The sequence below is a fragment of the Rutilus rutilus genome (assembly GCF_951802725.1).
Source record: "Rutilus rutilus genome assembly, chromosome: 16".
NCBI lineage: Eukaryota > Metazoa > Chordata > Actinopteri > Cypriniformes > Leuciscidae > Rutilus > Rutilus rutilus.
Window position 1 is genome coordinate 13,346,954 of NC_140224.1, and position 20,060 is coordinate 13,367,013.

General features: G+C 38.3%; 1 protein-coding gene across 3 annotated transcripts in view; it reads left to right on the forward strand.

The window, feature by feature from the left end:
- Positions 1-20,060, forward strand: part of arhgap23b (Rho GTPase activating protein 23b) — a 573,311-nt gene that overhangs the window by 332,344 nt on the left and 220,907 nt on the right. The window lies entirely within an intron of this gene.

A 20,060-nucleotide genomic window follows, 5' to 3' on the forward strand; every position in this document is an offset into this window, starting at 1 on the left:
GCACCAGTCAACATCAAATTCCTTATCTTGAGAATGACGAGTGGCAAGAATTGCTTAGATCTTCAAATACCTGCAGTCCTTACGTTACGCTAAGCACTTTTCTACATCAAAGGTCGTTTTAATAAATATGAAAGTTGCCGTGGATTTTAGCGTACACATACTCAAAGATCAAATCTGTGTGTATCCACGTTTTATAAATGAGGCCCCAAGTCTTTTGTATGCCTTAAGGTAGTTTTCCTAGCCTAGAAATCTAGACGCACCCTAGCGGCAGCAAAATTGATTTTGCAGCCAGGGTAGTCTAGCAACTCTCCGTTGACTTTCAAGCTGGAAAAAACAAAATTAGGTCAGGCCAATCACATCATGTATAGAGTAGGCGGGGCGGGCTTAACATAATGGCGACAGAGTTGCGACGGTTCCCTGCTACTTGAAAACAAAGAATGGCGGCTGCTGCTGGAGAACAGTCTTTCGAATCGGCTTTGGCCGCGACTCTGGAGGACTTGGAGTTAAGTTTTTCTTTGAGAAAAGAGCAAAGAACGGCACTTAAGTCATTCTTAAAAAAGGAAGATGTGTTCGTAGTTTTGCCGGCCAGATATGGCAAAAGTTGAATCTATCAACTAACGTTAGCTCCGCTGTTGAGAAAACGCTCTGGTTGGTTGAAGCGCTGTCCTATTGCGTGCAGAGGGAATTTGAAAGACAGCCGTTTATCCCGCCCCTCGGATTGAGCCGTGTCTATGGTGAGTTGCCAGACCTAACATCTTGATGTAGGTCTGGCTTGCCAGGCTATAGTTTTCCATCAAAAAAGTGTAAATGTCTACCTTGTTGTTTACGAGAAAATGTATTTTGTACACTGAAGGCTTTCCATGCAGACTTTTCCTTGCCACACAGGGCATGGTCAAATGCATCATCATGAAGAAGATCATGAATCTGAGGACCAAAAAAGACACCTTCCTTTATCTTAGCTTCATTTAACTTTGGTAATTTTCCACAGAGGTACTTGAAAGCTTTCGACTTGTCCGCTGCCTTTACAAAGTTCTGCATCAGACCCAGCTTGATGTGTAAGGGTGGTAATCTTCCTTGATTCAACAAGTGGTGGATGCTGAACACTTTTCCTGGCTCCAATGACTGTTGGAGTTGCTAGTCTTTCTTGATGTAGTGTGAATCTTTTGCATGGCTATCCCATCCGCAGAGAAAACGTCTCAAATTACGAATGTAACCTATGTTCCCTGAGAACAGGGAACGAGACAATACGTCATAACGACGCTATGGGGAACGCCTCAGGCGTGACAGGTGTCTGAAATCAAATATCAACTCACAGCAATCATGTTGACCGGCGACAACCCGTGCATCATCAGCTTGAATGATGAGCGCGCGACCTGGATGTATAAAAAGGGCGCCTTGAAACCATGACAACATCCTATCGTCTGAAGGGACTGTTGCAGGCAGGCCCCGAGGCATGGCAGGGAGACGTATTGTCTCGTTCCCTGTTCTCAGGGAACATAGGTTACATTCGTAACCTGAGACGTTCCCTTTCGAAGGGAACTCAACAATACGTCATAACGACGCTATGGGGAACGAAATACCCACTCCGCCATGCTGAGGGGAGTGCATGCCAGAAGGCAGTGACAACTGTCAGAACCAGAATTCAGAAAACACTGGAACCACTCACTCTTAGGTCACACCGGGCTGTCAGTGACAGCACTCCCTACCGGTCATAGCCCAAGCTAATGAACCAAGAAAACCGCCAGAACATAGTTAATGGAGGGTATATCTGGGCCAGCTCAAAGGCTTAGGACCACAACTTCCAAAAGAAGGGGCCCCTTCTAGGAAGTGTGGCTAGGGGACCCAAGGGACTCCCAGCCAGTCACTATTCAGGGGAGCATGCCTCCTGAAATACCACCAGGCTGGCCTGGTGATCTAAACTAAGACACACAGTCTGGCCATTGCCTGTCTGTCCGAGACAGAGCCTCTGGAAGTTGCCTTGGATAAGGCATCCAGAAACCGAAGGCCTGCGAAGATGACAGAAATCATTCAGTTCCGGATCACAGAGACGAGATCTCCCGGAGAGTGTGACTCAACCTCAAGAAACGACGGAAGTCGTCCACTCAATCCACGGGTCTACCCAGTGCTCGCTCCGAACACTGGGGAAGTAAGAGAGGGTTCAAAACCAGGAAGGTCTACTGAGACCTAAGACCTGATGACCTCCTCATGTGGGGAGCTCCAGTACATGAGGGCTCATATCAGGAAGGCCGGTGAGGCCTGTAACCTGGCGGCCACAGTACAGATGGTGGACAACCAGAATGAGACTTTTACCGCCGCTGTTCCCGCGGCGGCAAAATTGGGATGTGTATTTGCTGCCTTTTACCGCTGAGTGGCGCTGTAATCACAGACTTTGAAAAGTGTCAGTTTATTCTCTTTATGACGTAATCTGCCGCGGCAGTAATCTGAGCTGAGGCCACAGATAAATTGAAGATAAATATTGTGGTTAAACGAATTCAAATTCATTAAATTTAAACAAAGTAGACACACGTTAACATTGTGTGCCCAGTTTTTCTATAATTTAGAAAGGCTATGTCAATAGGTTACTTGTCATTTACTTCGTGTTATTTTAATGTGTTTGTAGATTTATTAACTGAAACATAACAGTGAAATAAATTAAAATAATTTACTGTAAAATTAAAACATTTTCAGGACTTGCAGTAGGCTACTAACCGATGTTAGTCGGTTTAAGCATTCTTTGTTATATTCAGAATTAAATAGGCTTACATGTTGTTATGATTATCAATTGAATTAATTAATAAATAATCAACCACAATGCCTATTACTGCCGCGGCAAAAATAAACCAGTCGAATTTCAAAGTCGTTCGCGAAATGACTAGGCTATACCGGGTGGCGCAAGTGACAGGGCAAAACAGCAGCAACTGCGGCATTTTAAAAGGTAAGTTACCTATCTGTTTATTTAAAAAAATAAATAAAAAAAACTTTCATTATTTGAACAAAAATGAGACTGATTGAATATGTAAAAATATAAACAAACAAAGCAGAGAATAAAACAAACTTTTAGGGAAAAAATATAGGCCTATTATGCTACAACAGAATTGGTTAACATTAACGAAAGCAAAATATGTAAAAATACATTAGTGTTTCGTGGCCGAATTCAAATCGGTTCAAATCCCGAACAAACAGTAGTTGATCTAGGCTATTCAGAGGATAGCTCTGTGGTCAATGCATTAACAATAGCCTCTCGGAGCTTTTAACGATCTGAGATCGAATCTCAGTGTAGCCAACAGTGTTTATGTTTTTCCGTTCTTGATGCTTAAATATGCATCTGTTTATTAAAGTCAATCGTCTTGTTTAATTATCAATTGTACATTACAACATAAATTTGGTACATTCCAGAGCCGCTGCAAAGACGACACTGATGAATCTGATGAAGGAAGACTGTCAGCCGATTGCACCAGAAAATGAAGATGATGAAGCTCGTCTTTAATCTGCTAAATTATTTTTTGTGTGTGTGAATCATTCACGAGATTGAGATGACTGACAGTGATACCCGGCCATAGCAACGGAAGACATTTTTCAAAACAGATCGAACAAATCAGAAAAATACTTTCAATACAGTATTGCTTTCAATTAAAAAATAAACAATGAAAATGTAAAAGAAAAAGAAAATTAATTAAGTTTGAAAACCCATCGCACATTTCAAGGTATGAATAAAGTGTCGGGACAGTTTATTTATTTAAACAGGGTTGCATCGATAGAGTTTATTCCCTTTGTGATGCAAAATAAGAAACACAGAATCTTATTCTTGCAACATTTTAAATTTCTATTGTCAAAGAAATTGCAGCTAAATTATAAAATTAAAACGGTACAAAACGAAAAAAGTTCAAAGCAACAAATTAAGAACAGGCGTTTTTCTTTGCCTCTCTCGCGCTGGATATTTTTTTAGTAGGGTAGAGTGGGGGAAAACGCCCCCCTTAAGGAAAATGTGACATTACAGTGAAACAAAACATAAATGTGACTAGAATTGCCATCCTGGTTTTGAGTGACTATGGCAGGAGTTATTCACCAAATATTAAAATTGCTCAGCCTTCATAATTAATTAGTATTTTCACTGAAAATATTTTTGTACAAAGGGGGCGTTTTACCCCAGCAGTGGGGTAAAACGCCCCCCAAGGTGGGGTAAAATGCCCCCTTTCTTACCAACCAGTTTGCTTCATAGATCATCAGCAAAATTAACAGACAATAGTTTTTAATCTCTAAAGGTAAAAGGCAAGTAATGTATCAACATGTATATATATTAATATTTATTTCAGCAATGTCCAAAATAGCCAAATTTAACTACCTTCCATCAGTGAGCTAACTTTGCTAGCAAGCTAGCTAGTTAATGCTCACTTGAGGTAATTTTTTCATGTTTTGTTCAAATATTTAGATTTTACCACCTAGTTATACTGCATTAAGTGTAAAACAAAGGATTTGATAGACAGAAATATTTTATTATAGTAATTATGATAGAGAAACTATGCCCCCAGGGGGGGGGCGTTTTACCCCTCAGCGTAGGGGGCGTTTTACCCCACAAGCTATGAGTTTAAAATTTTTTTTTTAATTTTTAAAATATAATTATATTCCTTATAAATAATATATGATCTCAAACTACAGACTTCACTATTCATCTATCATACATCACTGCGATATCCTGCAGAACAATATTCTCTTAAACACTTATTTACTAATATCTGAAAATTATAGCATTTACCCTGTAATCCTCTTCTCTTCAAATATGTCGCTGGTGTCAGCTTCTCCAAAGAGATTTGTATATCCCCGTTATCAACGTAGTGCATAGCAACAGTAAAAATGTATCTTGACTACTTTTAGTGGTTATTTTGGGAAAAACAGGTGGGGGGCGTTTTACCCCAGGGGGGCGTTTTCCCCCACTCTACCCTAAGTTTGGTCTCCCTCACTGCGCGCGGCGGGTCTTTCTCGAAATTAAGCATTTCAGCGTAAAAAACACCATACAGCTGATAATACTGTATATGTCGCTGTGTGTCATCCACACAAATCACGAAAGAAAAAACTGTAACAAATAGCTTTTGTTCCTTCAAAGATACAACATGCCTTGCTGAATTCACCTTACAATAAAACGAGGTGGGTCGCGAATTAAAGAGCTCTGTATCTGCTAAATTGAAATTGTGTGTGGGAAACCTTTAAATACAATCAATAAAACTACAATATATAATTTAATAAGATATAGGGCCTACTGTACATAGGCTATGGACTTTTGGAGATTTTGAGATTAATTAATCCTTAAAAGAATGTTGCCTTTGCCTGCTCATCAGGCTGGCTCCGACACTCTCCATATGAAAGACGGAACATTAACACCTCTGTCCTGCACCCCCACGATAAAGCAACTATTGCCTTCTCCAAACCCCCCACAGGCTAGCTGAGTTTGCAAAACAAAACAAAGAGTTTGCCACTCGTCGTGGTGTGCCAAAACACTTAATTATAAACTTCAATATTTCATACAAAACAATCTCAAAACGCTTTGTGACATTTTGAAAAGCCGTGGATGCATTACTGCCACTGGAACCATGAACGCAACAGAATACTGGTTCTGATTTTATTGTTTGTCGTTTAAACGTCATATATATGTATATATAGGCTATATATATATATATATATTTTTTTTTTACGGAACTGCTTTTGAAATTACGATTGGAATTATTATAGGCTACAGAAGTAAAGTCATTGTATAATATTTGTTCCTTAGTGTAAAATGGAAATGCATGGTGATTTTATTTTGTAAATAGGCTATAAGCAAAAAAACTATGTTTTAGAACTAGACAAATCTCTCTGCATCAACAATAGACTATAAAATGCATTAATAGGCTAATATAAAAATATCAGTAGTCCAAGTTAGTTCGGGATTCGAACCCGTGTCATCTAAATGATCGTAACGTAAGTTCAACCGCGATTCACTCGTTGCGACCTGGCCTAACGTTCCAGTGTGTGTTCGCTCACACGAGAGAGAAGCGCTCTTCATTCAAATGAACGCGCCGCCGCGTTTGTCCAACACTAATTCAACATGCCAGAATAAAACCTGGCTTTAGAACAATGCATAGCGCCACTCGTCGTGGTGTGCCAAATTTTTTTACAATAATTTAGTTTCATTTATTTCAGTGTTAATGTTTGAGTTAAAAAAATCCTTTTCAAATTAAATTAACACAAAGTCGGCTATAAGAGTCCTTTATAGGCTATACGTAAAAAAGCAAAGGGCTTACAGTCTTAACATTTAGGCTACTTTGCTTAAATTCGATACATTTATTTTCAGTAGGGCCTAATAAATTTGTAGGGATGTAATTTCAGTATGCTTTACCAACGCTATGTATTCAATTAAAGTTCCAAGAGGTCTAGTCTCTATATTTCCTTCCCAGCTGACACTAATATGCAAGTGCACAGCAAAAATCACAACTTGTGCTTGCTGCGAACGCAAGTTATTTAAGGTGTCTCAACTTTACACAGTCTACCCTACAATGTGAATTCGTTACAAGGTTTCATTTAATTAAATTAATGTGCAGCAATTTGTACAAATAGAGTCTATAGGCCTACTATACTGTTGTAGCCATTAAATAATCTCATTTAGTATCATATTTGTTAAAATATTATAATGTTATTTTTTTCCATCTATGTTGAATATGAAAAGTGAACAGCACGAGTAAGATAGGATGCATTATATCGAGAGATGGATATGGAGTGGGTCAGACAGACATGATTTTGACCACTTCATTAAGTTTTGTTTAGTAGAAAACCTTTCTTTAAAGTGAATTTCGTTTTCTATAAATTGTATCTTAATTTAAAAAAAAAAATTCATCAAAATTGCCTGGATTTAATAAGTAAGAGAAGCAAATATAACAGACACTAATCATGGAGGCGCCCGCGCGGTCACTTGCATTGCACGTCAGCTGGAGCGCATCTCATCCTCCTAACTTAACGAAACTCAGCGTATGCCTCACACAGACATGATAAATACATCAAATACACAAAGCTTGAAATGTCTTCAAACGAAATAATTCAAAACGAAAAGAAAAAGGCTACTCTCTGATAATGTCTTTATGTGCATTTCTCTCTAGGTGCGTTCACTACAAATATGGCGATCGTCAACTTCATCTTTGCAGTCGACACTGTCAGAAAACACTAGTTTATTGATAAAAATCAATGCACGCATCACCGGATTTACAATTACACATCTTGCTTGTTGCAGGCACACATTATGTCGAAAAAACGAATTATTATTAATACATCTTTTAGAATATTTGATTAAATGCTGATTGTTGCGCTTGTTCAATTTAATAAAATTAAAACTTAATTGTGATAATTAAAATAATTGAAAATTAAATATTTAGTGGCCAAGTTTTGCTAATTTATTATATAGGCTATTATATGCCTATTGCCTATATTAAGTAGGTCATATTAAGACAAGGCATATATTTGTTATTTTAGCTATTTTAGTTATGAGAAAAATAAATCTAACGAAATCTAAAATCTAAATCTAATAAATAAAAAAAAATAAAAAAAATAATAATAATCTAACGCCAATTCAACATGCCAGAATAAAACCAGATTTTTGAACAATGCGTAACGCCACTCGGCCTGGTGTGCCAAAACACTACATTTTAAACTTCAATGTTTAATCCAAAACAATCTCAAAACGCGTTGTGACATTTTTTTTAAAGCAGTAGCCTAGCCTATATACATTAAGGGCATTGAAACCAGGATCTTAACTAAAACGCGTTCCGCGTAATCTCTCAAAAATTATGCCACACTACTCCATGTATTTTTTTTTTTTTTTTTTAAGGACTGCTTTTGAAATCACTATAAATTACTATGTAATTGTATTGCTCACGAGAGCTCTTCATTTATCTAATTCCTCAATAGAATAGTAAAAATATTCAGCGTCATTGCTCCTAATATCGTCTCTATTTTTAACTTTTGATTCTATTTTTTCAGTTCTAAAATTGATTCTATCTTTGGTTCTATTCTGTTGTAGCCTAAAAGGCCTATTTATATATGAAAAATATGCCTATTAGGCTTAGGGTTTTATATTTAACCCACTTACATTTTAAAATACGGCAATTGCTGCTGTTTTGCACAATGTCCCTTTGCGCCACCTGGCGGTCATTTCGGGAACGACTTTGAAATGCGGCTGGTTTATTTTCGCCGCGGTGATTTTGGTTGTCCACCATCTGTATGTGGGAGCTCACATTCAGGAAGGCCTGTGAGGCCTGTAACCTGACAGCCACACAATGTGGGGCTACCTTCAGAAAGGCCTAATGAGGCCTGTAACCACAGAATGTGGGAGATAGCTTGGAAGGGAAGCACCAGAAGACGCATCTAGAGTGGGACCCAAGGTGAAGAACCGGAGTCTGAGCCACGTAAAAAAGGGAATGAAGCGGACAGCGCATAACCCTTACCATAAATATGAATTTAAGAAAGTACACGACATGAAAGTGCGTGTGCTTAGCCATTCCGAATCCAGGAAGGCCTGGTGAGGCCTTTACCTGGCTACCACAGTAGGTGGGGGGCTCATATCAGGAAGGCCTATGAGGCCTGTAACCTGACATGAGGAAGCTCATAACTAGGAAGACCTGCGACCACGGTGTGTGGGAGCTCATACTCAGGAAGGCCGGTGAGGCCTGTAATCTGACATGTGGAGGCTCATAACCAGGAAGGCCTGGTGAGGCCTATAACCTGGCGACCACAGTATGTGGGAGCTCATATTCAACCACAGTATGTGGGAGCTCATACTCAGGAAGGCCTAGTGAGGCCTATGACCTGATAACCACAGTATGTGGGAGCTCATAATCCACCACTGTATGTGGGAGCTCATATTCAGGAAGGCCTAGTGAGGCCTATGACCTGATAACCACAGTATGTGGGAGCTCATATTCAGGAAGGCCTGGTAAGGCCTATCACCTGGTAATAAGCCACAATATGTGGGAGCTTACCTTCAGGAAGGCCTGAGGCCTCTGACCTGATAACCACAGTATGTGGGAGCTCATATTCAGGAAGGCCTGGTGAGGCCTATAACCTGATAACCACAGTAAGTGGGAGCTCATACTCGACCACAGTATGTGGGAGCTCATACTCAGGAAGGCCTAGTGAGGCCTCTGACCTGATAACTACAGTATGTGGGAGCTCATATTCACCACATATGTTTTTCTTCAAATGAAAAACGCTCACAGAGCCTCTCGTGCGTGCTCTTCTCCCAAGCAAAAAACGCACAAATCGTGTGTGTTTCACCCGATGTCAAATATCTTGGCCATGGGTCTGCACACTTGCGAAAATTCTCCTTCTTCTCTGCGCGTTTCAGCGATATTCTCCAAACAGACAAACAGTCCCTGAAGACGAAAAGATGTTGTCATGGTTTCAAGGCGCCCTTTTTATACATCCAGGTTGCGCGCTCATCATTCAAGCTGATGATGCACGGGCTGTCGCCGGTCAACATGATTGCTGTGAGTTGATATTTGATTTCAGACACCTGTCACGCCTGAGGCGTTCCCCATAGCGTCGTTATGACGTATTGTTGAGTTCCCTTCGAAAGGGAACAGCTTTAAGACTGTGTTTATACTGTCGTATATACTGACTAAATAGCATATCTTGAAATCTAGAGCCAATAAAAAAAATGTAAGCATCATTTTCATTCTCAGTGGCCCAGAATTAGTGAAATTTGCCTACATTTATTTAAAAACATTTGGGATGTAGACCAGTGTTAACTGTTGTGATATAGGAGTGACTAATAACCTCACATCAGCAAATTTTAAAATCAAAGATCGCAATGGTAGAGAGAGTGACATAAGCACTGATAAGATGATTTAGTCTCTTACATGTTTAGTTTTTACCATTTTAGGAGGAGTAAAATTTAAATATGTGGCTTCAGCAACCAGATGCATGTTGTGCAGTTTCATCTGGAATGCATTCCAGATGAAACTGGACAACATGCATCTGGTTGTCCATGAACAGAGTTTACACATGCATCAAAGTCATTTGGATGTGTGTGGAATGTTTAATATGACTCAATATACTTGGTTCAATATCTCCGAAATTTATAGCATTGATATGTACAGCGTAACAAGCTATAAGATGTCAGTGAGTAACTTGTATGCGCAGTGGTTGAGCTAATGGTTTGTCAGAGCTGTGCACTTTCATTGACCTCCACAGTTTAATTCTCACACTTTAATAGTATTACTAGTCTTAACATAAACATTATGTCACTTTTGATTGATTTATTACCCTTTTTGATAGATTGATGGTCCCCTGTCACTCATGATTGACAGGATGTCATATGACAAATATGTTTTATGGACTAATTTGGGAGTCTGTCATCCCTGACTGGTGGGTCTCCAGGGTTGTGTGACCCCTGACTGACATAACAGTGGTTGTAAATCAAAAGATCAAATGACTGGATTAATGATTAATGATCTCACACCTCTTAGCCTGCCATGATGTTTTTAATGGTTTGTCTGGTGGGGCAAAATGGTGTTATGCCTGTGAACATGTTTCCTTTGATTGTGGGGGCTTAAAATACACAAGTTTTAAGTTATGTCGACACCTCAGCAGGATCAGCAATGTTTGATAAAAATTTTAGCGACCCGTTCAAAGGCAACAAAATACGAATCCACTTCCGCTTCTCTAAACGGGGGCATGAGTTTAAGATACTTGCCAACATCAAAATCTGACTCAGGAATCACATTATCATTACTCTGAGGTGCAACAGCAGCAGGTGAAGTGACAGGAGATAAAGCAGAGGGGAGTCTAGAGCGAGGCATAGGAACTGATTTGTTATCTAATTCCAGAGCATGCAAGTCTAACTGATGCATTTTAATGTCCCTATCTGTTTGTGCCTCTATAGCACGAAGCCTGATCTTCTGCCCTTCACATTCTGTTTTTTATAAGGAGGTCTAACTCCTTCAACTTAACAGCTAACATAGACTCACCCAGAGACTCAGTTGCCAGCCCAGGAAGAACCCCACTTGCCACAGCTTCTGCTGTGAGCCCAGGTTGTTCCTCAGCACTGACGGCAGCGTAATCTGGTAATATTCCATCTACCAACTTTTCCCTCAAGTGATCTTTAATAACTTGTAGAGGTTCCTAGGCAGGCTACCTGTCACGAACCACTCTGAGACATGAGGGTAGAGGATCCAAATGCAGCTTTTAATAAGAGGCAATCCAGACACGTAATCCAATAAACAGGCAATGGGTCAAAACACAGGTAGGCAGTCCAAACAAACAAACAAAAACAAAAACAAAACAAGACAGGCAGGGGTTAGTGATGTTACGCCTGACACCGACGCTCCGAAGCTTGCTTCAAACTCGAACGGTCCTTGCAATGAACCACTGCTTCGGAGCTTGTATCATTACGTCACTAGTCACGTGAAAATGACTTCTGAAGCAAACACACTGCTTCATTCTTGTAGTGAACCACCTGACTGCTTTGACAGCCCAATCCAGTGTTGACAGGTTTGAAACCTGGCGGATGTATTTCTTATAAAAGTGAAGCCAAACCATGGCAACACCGTGGGTTGTAGTCGGTGTTTGGATTGGCGTTATTGTTGAGGAGAGTGGATTGAGTTTATTTCAGTGTTGTGCCAGCGAGAAAGAAAATAAAAATAAATAATATTTCTGAATAAAAACCATACCATTTAATGAACACTTTGTCTAAGCCTTCTGCATGTACCCAAAGCACAGCCTCTGACACATTTTTTTATTATTATTAATTAGAGAACATATGAACATTGTTACATAAAAACATGCATCAAAGACAGAAACTTCAAAAACCCTCTGCTACATTATACAAGTACAACACAAGCACATCCTTTTCAACATATAAAAATATCAGTCCCACCAGTTAACAAGTTATAGAGTACTGCTTCCCACAGCTAAACAAGATAAAGCTTTCACACATGATACTGCCCTGCTAAAAAAAAAAAAAAAAAAAAAAAAAAAACTATAGAAACCATTACAGAAATTCTAATGGATTTAATGGTTTTCATGGGAATTTTATTGGTTGTAATGGGATTTATAGTGGTCTCTGTGGGTCTCTACTGATTTGGGTTGTATTGGTGGGGGCATTAAATCCTAATGGAATATATCCCAAATACACTACAAAAAATAATTCTTTAGTGGTTTAAATGGTAAAAGCCAATGGTTCCTACTGGTATTTTAATAGAAACCATTAGAATTTCTGTGATGGTTTCCAACTTTTTTTAAGCTGGTCTGATCTTCTGTCCTTGTCTAAAGAAATAATTACACATACACATCATGCTTAATGTTTTATTATCAAGGTGAACACATGAAATTCATCAGTATCTGTAAAATTCACCTACATAAATGAGTTTCACAGCACTAACACTGTTTCAGCTTTGATCGCCTCGGTAAACACGTCATAAACGGGGCGTTAACATATAAGCCTACTTGCATTTTATGGTTGTCAGCTTTGTTGCATTACATTTACTTCACCAGGAGATGGTGCTGTAATTTCTATCTGAATGAAGCTTCGAGTAATGAACCATTTTCGACACAAATGTATCAGAAAGCAATAATGCTTCGAAACGCTTCATTTGGCCATCACTAGCAGGGGTCAGAGGCAAGAGAATAGTCCACGGAACAGGCAAGAAATCCAAAAAACAAGAAACAGGGAAACCAGGGAAAATGCTCAGAGATGCAGTGTGACACTAAACAAAACTTCGCAATGAGTGATGGGGTGAACCAGGCTTATATGGGGTGAACTAAACAAGATAATAAGACACAGGTGAATGTGATAATGAGTGTTGATGAGTCCGGGCAGTGAGTTCTGGGAAATGTAGTTTGTGAGTGAAATATGATAGTCTGGTGTGGAGTGCCCTCTGGTGGCTCTCAAGGGCACTCCAGCTGGTGACGGTTACATTACCAAACATTAAAGAAGTCTGTGATTACATTTTTTTTTTTACAGATTATAACTTCTATGGTAGGCGAAAGAGAAAATGAGATCAAATCAAATTCCATAATTCTCACTACCACAGGAGCTTTCTCCCTCACCAAAAAGAAAACAGCCAAACAGAACAAAAGAGAAATGAGCAGATACTTACAATTACACCAAGGTAAAAAGAAAAAAGGTACAAAGAACCCCAACTTGTTACATAAATCTTCAACTAAATTCACAATTGAACCAATCATTAGCACTTGTCAGCAACATAACACAAAGTTCTCTGGAGCAGGAGAAAAGAAGTCAACTGCAAGTTACTAGCTGTGTCCCAATGTGAAGGCTGCATCCTCCGAAGGCCGTATTTGATGGCCGATTGGCCGTATTTGAAGGCCGATTGCGTCACAGCGGCGCGACGAAGGACGTCCCAATTCAAAGGCTGCATCCTTGGAAGGTCGCATTTGAAGGCCGATTGCGTCATGCGGCTCGATGAAGGCTGTCCCTATTCAGTTCTGCATCCTCCGAAGGCCGTATTCGAAGGACGGTTGCGTCATCGCGCCGCGACGAAGGCTACCCTGATTCAAAAGTGACGCCAAATGCGGCCTTTGTTTCCCTGTGAAAGAAAGGATACATAAATGGACACTTTAGCGGCCTATCCTATCCTATTCTACCCCATAAGTCATTGCGCGCCGTTGACGACAGCATTTATTTATTTATTTTTAAAGGCGACCGAGACTAGAGATCGGTGGTGGACAGCAAATTCACATTTAAATGTAAGTATTATGTTTTTCATTTACTCAAATAGCTAGCGAAACCAGAGTTAAAGTTTATTATAAACTTCATCTTAACTCCTTCGTCACCATTGCATGGCTTCATTTGTCAGGCAGTTTTAGGCAAAACTTGTGGTAATAACGTTATTAGTTTAACGACCTATTTGTAATATTTGCACTAGTCTATCTCACTTGTGTATTATAAGAAATATCATTCACCAGGAAACAACAAGAAAAGCAGTAGATAATGCAATGGGGTTTCACTTTTATGTGTTTTTGTAGTGCTGTCATGCAAGCTATGTGTTTTTAACCAAATTTGAGTATACAGAAATATTAAGTATATTTTGCATGTCTTGATGTGTCATATTTTGCAGTGTTAACAATGCACTTAAGATTGCACCCCTGTGTTAAGTACCCTTTTCTGATTTTTTAGAACAATTATAATTAGAATTAAAGCTGCAAGCAGCATTTAGCGGGGTTCAAGCATTTAGGGTCTTTAAGCACATAAGGCAGTTTAGTGAGTTTTTGTTTAGGATTTACAGGCTTTTGAGTGTTTTTTGCCATACCCATTTTCTAAATGATCCTGTTATGGCTACCCAATGGGTAAAGTTAAAGTTTTTTATATAATTAATAATCTAGAGCTTCCAGAGAATTGTACTGCACTGGTATATTTCTGATCGGGCGAAAAACCTAGGACTAGTTCGCAAAAGTAGGTTTTTAACATAATCGCAAGTATTTAATGAACAAATTGATTGACAGCAGTAGTTCTTGAGGCAAAGTTGTTCAGTATGAGGAGATCTATCAAATGATATGCATCACGTGATTACATAGCCGTAAAACCTGTTAGCATCAACTAGTGGCTGATTTTTCAAAATTCTTACAGACCTCTAGGGCCACGAGTCGAACATGCCCACCGAGTTTCGTTCTGATCGGCCTCCGTTAAGAGTAAACTAACAGCTTTGAATTAAAATGGTGAGGTATCCTGTTGTAAACATCAACCATGCCTGTTGACAGTTCTCTTTTGTGGGAAGGGAATGAAAAGTTCTCAAATCCGCAGCACAGCCTCAGACATAACATTTATATCCATGATCTGCCATTTTCACTATTGTCCTTGCTTGCTTCTTCACAATACCTGCAGATCTTCTGATGATTTGGCTGTGCAGGTCCACATTAACACTGCCTGGCCTAGAAAATGGACTGGGAAATGCAAATTTGGGGGGTATAAATATTAATGATCCTGACTCCAACGTCACAGTCGGTGTTATGGTGGGATTCACTCATTTTTCAGCGGTCTTTTGCAAACAGGAGATTTACACATGAAGGAGGAAACAATGGTGTTTGAGGCTCACGGTATGTCAGTTCCATGTCCAGAACTCTTATCATTCAACTATGCCAAGATAAATACAGTTTTCAATTGTATGGCACCTTTAAAATAGATGATTAGTAATATAATGCTTACTTGGAGTCTGAAATGGCTTTAACAAAAGAAGAAAAATAGTCTTAGATTTCTGTTCATTCTAATCATGTACAAATAAAGTAGCACAGTAAGATTACATTTATTTGAATGCATTAGTGAGTGTGTGATTGTGCTGTGTGTGCAGCGTGTCAATACTAAAAGTGAAGGTGTAGTTGATATCTTTGGTGATAATATCTGTAGTAATCATAAAAAAACAATTAAGAAATAAAGAATTAAAATTACAAATAATATTCTATTAAGATATGAGTTATAATAACATGATTTGCAATAGTAATAATATCAATAATATATGCACAATACACACAGATTAGACTATCAGGTCTGTGTTTTACAAAAACATTAGTATTGCAGCCAATGTGAGTCTGTGGGATTTATAAACAGACAAAATATGATTTGAAATGTTATTTTAATGATTTTATTAAGTTTAAACAATATTTCAAATGGAAAAAAAAATGAAAAATAATATTTTAGTGAGCAGAATGAACCAATGAGTGTTCTTCTTCTGGTGGTTAAAATGTAAATGAAAACAATAATACTTAAACAATAATACTTAATACACTAACCATGCTTGAACACACACATGCACACACATTTTGTTGTAGATGTAGATATTTAAAATAAAAGATAGGTAACAAAATGATAATTGCAAATCTCCTCTGTATAACACCATTTTCAGATTTCAAATTAATCACTGAGAGGCAGAATTGTTCAAACTGAGAGCTCAGTAAAAATGAAGTGATAAACTTTGACAAAACATGACTGTGTTATAATAGGTGATTTTCATGCAATAATTTTATATAGTCCAAAAACTTATGCAAAAGCACAGATGAAAATATTTTATTAAGTAGAATGTCCTGCTTCCATAGTAGAAGACCACTAATTGACTCACTTTCATTTGAAAGACTTTTTTTATCCACCAGTAAAACAAAGCAGTTTCTCCATGTTCTTTCCATTAAGCATGCTTACACACACAGACACACACACAAACACATCCACACACACACACACACACACACACACACACACACACACACACACACACACACACACACACACACACACACACACACACACACACACAAAGACAAATATGTTTTCAATGTTTTTAGGATGTGATATTGTGAAAATATCTTCATCTCCTCATCTTGAACAACTTTGCCTCAAGAATCACTAATGTCAATCAAACCGTTCATAATCATAATAAAAAAATAAAATATATACAAATATCATAAAAAAAAAAAAATCATAATAAAAAAGATTGCTTCTTAAAGCATTTGTTTATTTCCCAATACTGAAAGCGAATTAAAAGATCATGCGTAATCCTGCTGCTCCCTCTAGTGGACAACAGTGGTATCATAGCTTACATTTTACAGTTGAAGTGTTTGAATGAATGAATGGGAATTTGTTTTTTTTACTTATATCTCAGGAACCAAAAGGCGAAAAATTCTGAAACTCAGAGCATAGATAGTGCTTGAGGAGCCCTGTTGAATGAGACCATCAATGTGTTTTTGGGCGATTGGGGCTGGGAGTTATGGCTGTTATAAGGCATATCTGTTCGGGCTATTATCTCTGGAATGCCCAGGGCAAATAACACCACATTTGAATCGAAGCTAGCCAAAGACGGGACCTTTCCAACGAGCTCTCACACAATGTTCGGGGTGGTCTGGGTCGGGAGTAATGGTCGTTCAAAATCGGGGGTCCCGCGGACTGGCGATGCGCGGGGGGCGCGCTCCCGAGGCCCGCGACGACACGTTTCGATCAAGAGCCCGGAGATGTCCTCACCATCAAAATTTGAGCGCGCAACGACTTTTCGTTTTCGAGTTATGAATGAATTTGTATTCGGGGGCGTGGCTTAAATGCCGTTATACTTTCGTTTCATTTCATTCATTTACTTTCGTCCATTTCCATATCTCAGTGTAACACAATTGTCAATAGTAATACTCAATAGATGAGTTTTGACAAAATGTGATTGTAAATGTTAAAATAATGATTTTATAAAGTCTAAATATGAATTTTATAACAATATTAGGGAGTAGTATGATGAAATGACAGCAGGGGGCAGTAAAATACCACTTATTGGCTTAATATGTCATTATATTCATATAAAATCACCTTTTGAAGAAGTTAAACTTTTTTTCTGATAATTATTGATCTAGAGAGTTCAGAGAATTGTGCTGCACTGGTTTTGAACATTATGATATGAACATTATATGATGATAGAAGACACCATTTATAGCAAATACAGGCAATTTACCATAGGAAATATATGGTTTTAAAGCGTTTTAACAGTTATAGCGCCAACTATGGTCCGATCTCCATAAAATTTCCCATGCTTCTTTAGCAGGTTATGACACATATGCTCATCAATTTTTGTGAAGTTCTGAGTTTTCGTTTAGGATTTATAGGCTTTTGAGTGCATTTTACCACGCCCCTTTTCTAAATGACCCTATTACAGCCATACTCATGCAAAAGTTAAACTTTTTTTTGATAATTATTGATCTAGAGAGTCCAGAGAATTGTCCTAGACTGGTGTGGTTCCGATCGGGCGAAAAACCAGGGACTAGTTCGCAAAAGTAGGTTTTTAACATATTCATGAATATTTAATGAACGGTTTGATTGACAGCAATGGTTCTAGAGGCAAAGTTGTTCAGGATGAGCAGATCTATCAAATGATATGCATTTTGTGACGATAAGTGTAACACCACGTGATTACAGAGCCATAAAACTCGTTAGCGCCAACTAGTGGCCGATTTCTTTCAAAATTCTTACAGACCTTTAGGGCCATGAGTCGAACATGCTCATCGAGTTTCGTTCCGATCGGCCTCCGTTAACCTTGTCTAATAGGTGCTCAAACTTCATTGGCCGATGGCGGCCATGTTTTTTGAGATACGCCAATGTCCTCATACACATACATGGCACCTTGGACCAAGACACTGCATACCAATTTTCAAGTCAATCGGACTAACGGTCAGGTGGTTATAGCCTGTTTTATGTTTTTTTCAATTTATAGCGCCACCATGAGGCCAATCGTCGCGATTTTTTTACTGTGACCCCAGATTAAACTCATACACATGTGTACCAAGCTTGGTGAAGATACCTCATTTACATCGGGAGTTATAGCCATTTTAGTAAAATAGGCCCCTCCCACAACGTACGTTTTGGCGCCCCTTAGCGACCGTCAATCGAAATTTCCACTTTTTTTCGATAATTATTGATATTCAGTCTCCAGAGAACATTTCTGCACTAGTTTGGTTCCAATCGGGCAAAAAACCAGGGACTAGTTCGCAAAAGTAGGTTTTTGACAAAATTCAAAATGGCGGAAAATCTATCATGGCGGAAATGAAATCGGAGATATACGTTTTGTTCGTCAGGCGTCTAGCTTTCCAATGATATAAGACACTTGAGTCTACGACATACGGTCTAGGAGTTATGAGCAGTTTCGCGCTTTTGGTTGTTATAGCGCCACCTATGGGCCAATCGGGGTCATAATCTCTGAACCTTTCCTCGATTTTTGTACTACCATCTGTCAAAGTTTCAAAGTTCCAGCTCTTACGGTTTGGGCTGCACGATGCGTTTTACGGCGGAATAATAATAATAATAATAATAATTAAAGCTGCAAGCAGCATTTATCGGGGTTCAAGCAGTTAAGGCCTTTAAGACCTTTAAGCACAAAAGCATCAAAAGTTATTAAGTTTTATTTAGCAAGCATTTAACCACTGACATATATGACTCCAACGTCACAGTCAGTGTTATGCTGGGATTCACTCATTTTTCAGCGGTCTTTTGCAAACAGGAGATTTACACATGAAGGAGAAAACAATGGTGTTTGAGGCTCACGGTATGTCAGTTCCATGTCCAGAACTCTTATCATTCAACTATGCCAAGATAAATACAGTTTTCAATTGTATGGCACCTTTAAAATAGATGATTAGTAATGTAATGCTTACTTGCAGTCTGAAATGGCTTTAACAAAAGAAGAAAAATATTCTTAGATTTCTGTTCATTCTAATCATGTACAAATAAAGTAGCACAGTAAGATTACATTTATTTGAATGCATTAGTGAGTGTGTGATTGTGCTGTGTGTGCAGCTTATCAATACTAAAAGTGAAGGTGTAGTTGATATCTTTGGTGATAATATCTGTAATCATAAAAAACAAAAACAATTAAGAAATAAAGAATTAAAATTACAAATAATATTCTATTAAGATATGAGTTACAATAACATGATTTGTAATAGTAATAATATCAATAATATATGCACAATACACACAGTTTAGACTATCAGGTCTGTGTTTTACAAAAACATTAGTATTGCAGCCAATGTGAGTCTGTGGGATTTATAAACAGACAAAATATGATTTGAAATGTTATTTTAATGATTTTATTAAGTTTAAACAATATTTCAAATGGGAAAAAAAATGAAAAATAATATTTTAGTGGGTAGAATGAACCAATGAGTGTTCTTCTTCTGGTGGTTAAAATGTAAATGAAAACAATAATACTTAAACAATAATACTTAATACACTAACCATGCTTGAACACACACATGCACACATTTTGTTGTAGATGTAGATATTTAAAATAAAAGATAGGTAACAAAATGATAATTGCAAATCTCCTCTGTATAACACCATTTTCAGATTTCAAATTAATCACTGAGAGGCAGAATTGTTCAAACTGAGAGCTCAGTACAAATGAAGTGATAAACTTTGACAAAACATGATTGTGTTATAATAGGTGATTTTCATGCAAGTAATTTTATATAGTCCAAAACTTAATGCAAAAGCACAGATGAAAATATTTTATTAAGTAGAATGTCCTGCAAAGGGCAGTAGAAGACCACTAATTGACTCACTTTCA